This window comes from Dipodomys ordii, unplaced genomic scaffold (genome assembly GCF_000151885.1).
Source record: "Dipodomys ordii isolate 6190 unplaced genomic scaffold, Dord_2.0 Scaffold209, whole genome shotgun sequence".
Classification (NCBI taxonomy): Eukaryota; Metazoa; Chordata; class Mammalia; order Rodentia; family Heteromyidae; genus Dipodomys; species Dipodomys ordii.
Genome location: NW_012267425.1, coordinates 1006493 through 1015113, shown reverse-complemented (window position 1 = coordinate 1015113; position 8621 = coordinate 1006493).

Genomic DNA, 8621 nt, shown 5'->3' with positions numbered 1-8621 from the left:
ATATTAGTGTTTCTTTCAAACTCATCATTTAAATCTATATTCTTGTGCTTCTCCTCAAAAGAAAAGTCAGAAATTCCAGCTAACTGCTGTCTTTAAAACCATGACCATACATACAAATGTTACTCTGCTTTTGAATCATTCTAAGTAACCAAATAGTAATACGACAGATCAGTGGATTTAATGACCATTGTTCTCACATATTAAATGTAGAAAATGCGCATTGAATTGTAGCCCAGGTTCCACAGCACTAAAACACCATGATACATGCATATTACTGTTCCTAAATTGAGATGCCATGAGCTTCCTTCCTACCTGAAGCTTCCTGGGTAATGTGTGACTTCAGCTGCCTTGGAATTCCCTTCTGTGTTTGTCTTCATTTCCCCTCTGCAGTTGGGAGGCTGTTGAGCAGCAGTGATGGTTGTTAGTATGTCTTGTGCTGCTGTGCTGACTGTTCTGTGAAGAGATGAGGAGGGCACAAGTAGTTCTAATCTCTACACTATCCTTTACGTTAATGTTAATAAAGCATTTCAAAAGCAACTACTTTCTTCGTTGTGTGCTCTCTATGAGATATTTTTCTCCTTGACAATACCACCCTAACTACAGGAGGAGTTTCTGTCTCAACCAGGGATATCATAATCCCCAATAGTAAACCTGGGAAAGATAATGGGCTTCAGGCAAACCATGTGGTAGAAAACTGGATGGCCTTAAAAAAGCCACTCCTGGGGCTGGGAAGGTGGCTCAGTGGTGGAGCGCTTGCCTTGCACGCATAAGGCCCTGGGTTCAATTCCTCAGCCCCACATAAGCAAAAAGAAAAAAGCTGGAAGTGGCGCTGTGGCTCAAGTGGTAGAGCGCTAGCCTGGAGCTGAAGAGCTGAGGGACAGCGCCCAGGCCCAGAGTTCAGGCCCCACGACCGGACCAAAAACAAAAAAACAGCCACTACTGAGCCAGCTGCTTCCCATCAGCTGAAATTCCAGAAAGATAGGAGACAGGTAGACATGGGCCTGAGTAGCTGGGGTGTAGCTTGGTGCTAGAGTAGCATAGCAGTAAAACACCCTGGGTTCAATCCCTAGCACTGTTTAAAAAATGGGCCTGAGCTGGGCTCTGGTGGCTCATACCTGCATTCCTAGCTATTCAGGAGGATGAGCTCAAGTTTGCAATTTAAAGCCAGCCCAGGCCAGAAAATCAGACTCTATCTCCAATAAACTACCAAAAAATTGGACATCGAGCTGTGGCTCAAGTGGTAGAGTTCTAGCCTTCAGCAAAAGAAGCTCAGGGACAGTGCCCATGCCCTGAGTTCAAGCCCCAAGGTTGGCAGAAAAAGCATACTAGGTGGATCTGATATATCACATTTAAGGGTTTGGGAAGGCATGACCCTTTTGCCTTACAAGTTGTGCTGGAATGTATAGTAAAGACTATACTGGTCCTCTGGGCCAGTTCACTCTACTTCTTCCCTATTAGACCACTGAGCTGTTTTTCTGGCCTATAAGATGAATGTAGTAATTGCTGCCTGAGATTTAAAAATACTTTTGAAGGTAACCATTGAGACAGGTTGATTTTAGAAAATAAGGAAAAATACTACCTACCTAATCTCACTATGTCAATAATCATTGTTTCTTCATAATCACTCAGTTAAAAGTATACTGTTAAATCTTTTTTAATGTATTCACAACTGTACAGCTACACTATAGTTAATTTTACTTTTTTTTGTTGTGGGGCTTGAACTCTGGGTCTGGGCACTGTCCCTTAGCTCTTCAGCTCAAGGCAAGCGCTCTACCACTTGAGCCACAAGCGCTGCTTCTGATTTTCTGGTGATTTATTGGAGATATGAGTCTCACAGATGGGCTGGGAAGGTGACTCAGTGGTAGAGTGTTTGCTTTGCATGCATGATACCCTCGGTTCGATTCCTCAGCACCACATAAGCAGAAAAAGCAAGAAGTGGGGCTGAGGCTCAAGTGGTAGAGCACTATGTACAGCTAAAGAGCTCAGGTACAGTGCCCAGGCCCAGAGTTCAGGCCCCACGGCCAACAAAAAAAAAGAGTCATGGATTTTCCTGCCCAGGCTGGCTTTGAACTTTGATCCTCAGCCTCCTGATTAGCTAGGATTACAGGCATGAGCCACTGGCACCCTGCAATTTTACATTTTTATTGCCTCCAAAAGAAGCCCTGTGCTTACTACTGTCTATTCACCATCCCAGCCACTGACAATGCTGATGTACTTTCCATGGCTTTCACTATTTTGGATATTTCATGAGAATGGAATTATTTAATATGTGAGCTTTTTGTCTGGCTTCCATCGAATAGTGCTTCTGAGAATCATCTGTATAACCTATGTCAGCACTTTATTCGTTTTTATGGCCATTTAGTGTTCTGTCACAGACAACATGGTATTTATACATTCAGTTAATGGATATTTGGGGTTTTTTCTATAATAGCGGTAAAATTTCACAGTTATAAGTGTGTATAGATAACATTTTCACTTAAGTATGTAGTTAGTAGAAGTACTGGGTCATAGAACAGTGTTTTCCCTTGTGTGTGGGAGGGAGAGGTGGGTATTTGTTTTGTAGAAAAGTAGAAAACTGGAAGGTGCTCATCTGTAACGTGCTATATACTATAAGCTGTTGCCAACACAGGAAAGCTACAATATGACTGTCATGCTTGTGTTCGGGGATAAAATGCCTGATTTAGTAATATCTGCATCCCAAATCTCAGAGTGCACATGTTCTGACAGCCTACATGAAGCAGAAAATACCTCTGATCAAAGCACAATTCAAAAAGGCTTCGGTCACCAGAGTCCAGTTGCTCATGCCTGCAGTCTTAGTTAACTCAGGACGCTGAGATCTGAGGACTGTGGTTCAAAGCCCACTCTGGCAGGAAAGTCCATGAGACACTAATCTCCAATAAACTACTCAGAAAAAGTAGAAAGTGGTGATGTGGCTCAAGTGGTCTAACACTAGCCTTGAGCACAAAGGCAGCTCAGGGACAGAGCTCAAGCCCTGAGTTCAAGCTCCAGGATCTGTGCACACACACACACACACACACACACACACACACAAAGGCCCAGGGTCAAGCTCCAGGATCTGTGCGCACACACACACACACACACACACACACACACAAAGGCCCAGGTAACTAAAAGGCAGAAAAAGACAACAGGGAGAGCCATAATTACAGGGAGGGAGAGAGATCCATTGCCAGCTTGTCCTGACTCATACAGCCTCTTAAGTAGCCACTGTGTGTTATTGGGGAAGGGGGAGTAAGCACAACGAATTTACAGAGGTGCACTTAATGTTCCTTCCTTCAGGAGCCTTGCCAGCATAGCCTCAGAACACACCCTGAGAGAAGTCCTGAACTCTTATGTTTAAGACTAGCCAATGAGAGGTCTTGTCTTACACCTGCTTGTAAAATTCACTTTCTCTGGAGCAGCCGCTTGCATCCATTGGACTCTGATGCCAGCTACTTGTTGGAGGTGGGCCCTTGAGCCTTCACTAGTAGTAGCATATCTCTTTCAGGGCTGTAGGTGTCTCTGGGACATCTCCATTTAGCCCTGCCTTACCCAGCTACTGGGTTCCTACCACTCAGCTATGCCCATGGCTCCAGACCGAACCCAGGGGTCCCATCCCATCCACCGCGGGTCTGAGCAATCCTTCCCACCCTCACAGGGACCCATTGTGTCGGGAAAGGCGGCCATTCTGACTCAAGCTAACCTTCCTCCTGTGAACACTGGTGGATCGCCTACCCGTTCCTTAAGCCAAACCACCGCACCCTACTGGGGCGCGCTTTACCCACCATTTGAGACTGCAGGGTGCTGGTACCGCGCGCGCCAGCCTGTCCCGCGCGGGCTGCGCCTCCCTCTGGGGAAGGCAACCAATCCATACGTGGCCAGGTGTTTGTCATTGGCTTTTGTCCCGTCACTCAGCAGCAGCCAATCACCAGGCACACTGAGGGGCACAGAGGGCCACGCCCCCATGGTCTCACAAGAATCCTTGTACTAGTTCCCCCAAACATTGGTCCTAAGCGAAGGCAAAGCAGCATGGAGGCTGGTGCAAGGGTCAGAGCAACCGGAGAAAGCTGGTGAGCAGTTGGGGTGGGCATAGGAGTAGGCAGGATAGCAAGGCTATACAACCTACTCCTGCTTGTAGTCCTAAAGGGTAAATAGAGAAAGCCGTGGAGAACAGTGTGTTCCTTTTCCCATTCAGATATCCAAAATGGGTGGGACAGGGTTAGTTCTCCCAGCACAACTGTGCCATAGGGTGAGTTCTCCCAGCAGAGCATGCCCAACACAGACACCCTCTGGGAGTAACGCATGAGACTTTCCTTCTCCTTAACCCACTGTGGTATCTTTCTCTTCTACCTTGAGTTTCTGGGTAGAAAACACATGGGTTTTGGATTCAGGAAACGACCCCCTTGGCAACATTTCCTATAAGAAGAGTGGCAAGGCTGGAAATTGGTGGCTCACACCTGTAATCCTACTCAGATGGGCAGAAAAGTCCCCATGAGACTCTTATCTCCAATTAACTACTCAAAAATAGGAAGTGGATCTGTGGCTCAAAATGATGGAGAGCTAGCCTTGAGCAAAAGAGCTCAGGGATAGTGCCCAGGACCTGAGTTCAAGCCCTGCAACCAAGAAATAAAAAAAAGGAAGGGAGGGAGGGAGGGAGGGAGGGAGGGAGGGAGAAAGGAAAGAAGGAAGGAAGGAAGGAAGGAAGGAGGCAGAGAAGGAAACTTCGCATATAGGTGGCATTGTAACCCATACAACTCACTTTGGATTTGACCCTCAGAATCAGCAGGCTTGCACAAATGAGGAAGAGGATTTCAAGGGATGTGCTGGGAGTTTAGGAACCTGGACTTATCATCGCCTCACTATACACAGTGAGATGTAGCCTGAGGGATAACGCCAGATCCCAGTCCACATTGCTGTCAGGACTGGAGTTTCAAGACTAACCTTGATGACCAGGGTCAAGCAGGGACTTGCCCGCCCCAAGCGCTGGGGTCAGTGTCACTTCATCCCAGTCAAGCAAAGCGGGTACTTACATTAACCATGAGGGCATAGCAGCCATGGGTGATTTGTGCCCTATTTCCCTGAGGAAAACTTTCAGCCAGATACTCTTGGCCTTAAAGTATAATCAGGCTAATCCTATAAGTCCTCTTTGGTAGTCTGTCTTCTGGGACCATTCACAGGACCAATTCTGTATCAGTCAGGAATCAGACAAAAAAAAATTGCAACTACCTCAAGAGAAGCCATTTAATTGGAAGGGTTATCTCTGGAACTGGAGAACAGAAAGCACAGAGGGATGTCAAAGTCACAGTTTATTTATTCAGTGTGTGTTTGTGTGTGTGTGTGTGTGTGTGTGAGTGTGTGTGTGATGGGTCTTGAACTCTGGGCCTGGGTGGTGTCTCTGAGCTCTTCAGCTCAAGGCTAGCGCTCTACCACTTGAGCCACAGCGCCACTTCCAGTTTTCTGGTGGTTAATTAGAGATAAGAGTCTCAAGGATTTTTCTGCCCAGGCTGGATTTGAGCTATAATCCTCAGATCTCAGCCTCCTAACTAGCTAGGATTACAGGTGTGAGCCGCTGGTGCCCGCAAGTCACACTGTTTATAAAGAAAGATGTGGAAGCCCCCTATGTGTGTGATATAAACCACAACTTGTAAAAAAAAATCCCTTGGAAGTGCTCTCTAGTCTCATGAGAATTCAAAGGGAATAGCAATCTTTGTAAAGTTGATCCTAAGCCTGAAGACAGGATGGTTTTCCATTTACCTTCCCCCTTTCTCCTCTGCTCCCCAGGCACAAGGAGACTCTTAGAGGAAGGATGGGCAGAAGTCCAGGCAGGGGGGCACAGCTGGGAAAGAGGTGGAGGAGGGGGGTTCCCGGCCTTTCTACTTGACCTTTGGACTTTGTGTTTCCCTTGAATCTTCATTTGGAAAATAGGGAGAACATTGGTACCAAGCTCGGGGAGCTGACCAGAATGGAAGGGATGGGTCCTGCTGGCACTTGTGGAACCAGCTCGGTTTGTCGCAAACATCTGTGGTCTTTACGCTGACTTTGGGGTTTAGACCTGTGGAAGGTCCACTGCTTTGCGCTTTCTTGTTCTTTGCCTCAGCTGCTCATTCTCAATGATGGTGTCTGGCATTGGCCTTCTCCCTGCCCTTGGGAAGGCACTGGATCCCTTTTCCTAAGAGCTCAGAGGGGCCCACCTGCCTGCCCACTTGCAGTACAACTAGGACGGACCACCACACAACACTGGGTGCGTGGGTAGGATGTCTGCTCTCAAAGCCTGCTGCCCCGCCCTATTCCATCTGGGCACTCCAGTGCCAGCTCCGTGCGGGGGTGCACACTGCAATTCCCAGGGCCACTGAGGCAGGAGGATCTCTAGTTGGAGGACAGGCTGTGTCCTAGAACCAATAAATGAACGAATCAGCAGACTGATACATAAACAAAAAGTTGTATTCAGGGTGCTCCAGACGCAGCTCCTGTTTGCCCATTCTGCCTCCCTTTGAGGATTCTCTCACTTACCTGTGGCCCAGGTATGAATGAAATGAAGCAACTCAAGGCCTCATTATTATTTGTCTTCCTTTCTCCCAGACTCCACTGGGAGCACTGCCTAGGACACATTCTAGTGTGTGAGAGGCACTAGCCACACTCCTTGTCCAGTCAGCACTGGCTCAGCTGACCAGAAAACCCCAGCCCCACCTGCCTTGGAATCTGCAGCAAGCACTCACAAATTCTCTCCACCAGCAGGCTCCGCCCACTCTTGGTGTGGACCTGAAATTCCCATAGCTGCCTGAAGCAGAGGATGGCTGTGCCAGGGCCCGGTCCCCCGTGCAGGGCAAGGGCACCTGCTGTGGGAATTAAGGGGCACGAATGGTTCTTTGCCACCTTCAGCAGTGTAGCTGCTCAGAGGGCAGACTGGCACCTTTGGCTGATTGGCACACGGGGCTGCAGGGACCCTGTCTACACAGGCCCCAGGAATCTTGCTGTCCCAGTCAGGGAGGAGAGGGGAACTGCCAGCTTTCCACCTATTATTGGCTCTGCTTGCTGCCAGGCCTGGCTCCTCTCCTTCCTGCCCTACTCACCTACTTAGAAGCCACTCCGGCATCCTTCCACTAGACACCCTGTTTACGCAAGGAAATTCAGTGGGTGTCTCCACGGCTACTCTCCTCCTCTAAGACCCCATGTTCACTTACCTGGACCTTACTGCCAGCCCCACCCCCAGGCCTGGCACTGTGCAAGGAGCTGCTGAATAATGCGCCAGCAGGAAGGACTTCCCAGAGGTGAGAGGCTGCAAGTACTGGAGCGTGTGCCCTCAGCCCTGGCACTGCGGCAGTTCCTTCCTGTCATCAGCAGGGGCAAGTCCACCTCTCCCATCTGGATAATAGCCAAGGTTTTCTGGAACAAAACAGCACTAAGAATCCGGTCTGCTTGACTGTGCGACAGGAAATGCACTCATTACCTGACTCATGTAATTAGAATCCCTCTGTGCATCATCTTTATAATAACAATAAAGTACATTTAAAAGAAGAAGAATTGGGTCTTCTTGCTGGGTGCTGGTGGTTCACATCTCGAATCCTAGCTACGTGGGACACAGGGCCTCAGTGAGAGGCGCATCAAGGAGGGCACTTTTCCTCCAGCCTTGAGGAAAGGCCTCTGTGAATACAAGAAGACAAGCAAGCACACAAGGGGCTGGGGGTGCTGCTCAGCGGTAGGGCTTTTCTCCCATGTGAAGGCACCAAGACCCTGGGCAGGAAAAAGGAAACCGTTCATGTAGTGAATGAGCTGAAGAGAGCCATGGGCTGCTGACAGGAAATAAAAAGTCAGATCCTCTCTCAGCCACTGTCAGTGAAGCCAGCTGCTGAAAACCACCGACACTGCAGTCTCACTGCTACAGCCACAGGCAGAAGCCACTGGGGGGTTCCCACAAGCCACTATTCCAGGATATGACTCAGATCCAGGCCATTTTGTGCATCAGCCAGCCATCTGGAACCAAGGGCTCTCCAAGGCTGGGACCGAAAGAGCTGGGTGCCCCCCCTCCCATGTGTTTCAAAAGCCCTAGTGTCTTTCCATCACCCTCCTTCACACCATACACAGAGGTAAAATCAAAACGGTGAAACAGAGCCAGGCTTTGGGGGTGTTTGCCTGGGATCTGAACACGCCCCAGGCAGAAGTAGTATATTCCAAGCCAGCCAGTGCTATAGGGGAAGACCCTGTCACAAACATCAACACAAAAAGCAAGAAGCAGTGTGAAGAAGAGGTGAGAACCACCCCAGATCCAAGATGAAAGCCCCACACCACTGCGTCCTCGCTCAGCTCGGCAGCTCCTTCCCACTGCCACCATGCCCAAGGGAAAGGCTGAAGGTACTAAATGCTAACGGAGATAAAGCAAAGCTGAACCAGCCACAGAAAATATCCACCAGGTTGTCTGCTAAAACTGCTCCTCCAAAGCCAGAGCCCAAGGCTAAAAAAAGCCCCTGCAAAGAAGGGAGAGAAGATACCCTAAGGGAAGCAGGGGAAAGCCAGTGCTGGCAAGGATGGGAAGAACCCCACAAAAAATGGAGATGCCGGGCTGGGAAGGTGGCTCAGTGGTACAGCGCTTGCCTTGCATGCCTGAGGCCCTGGGTTCAATTCCT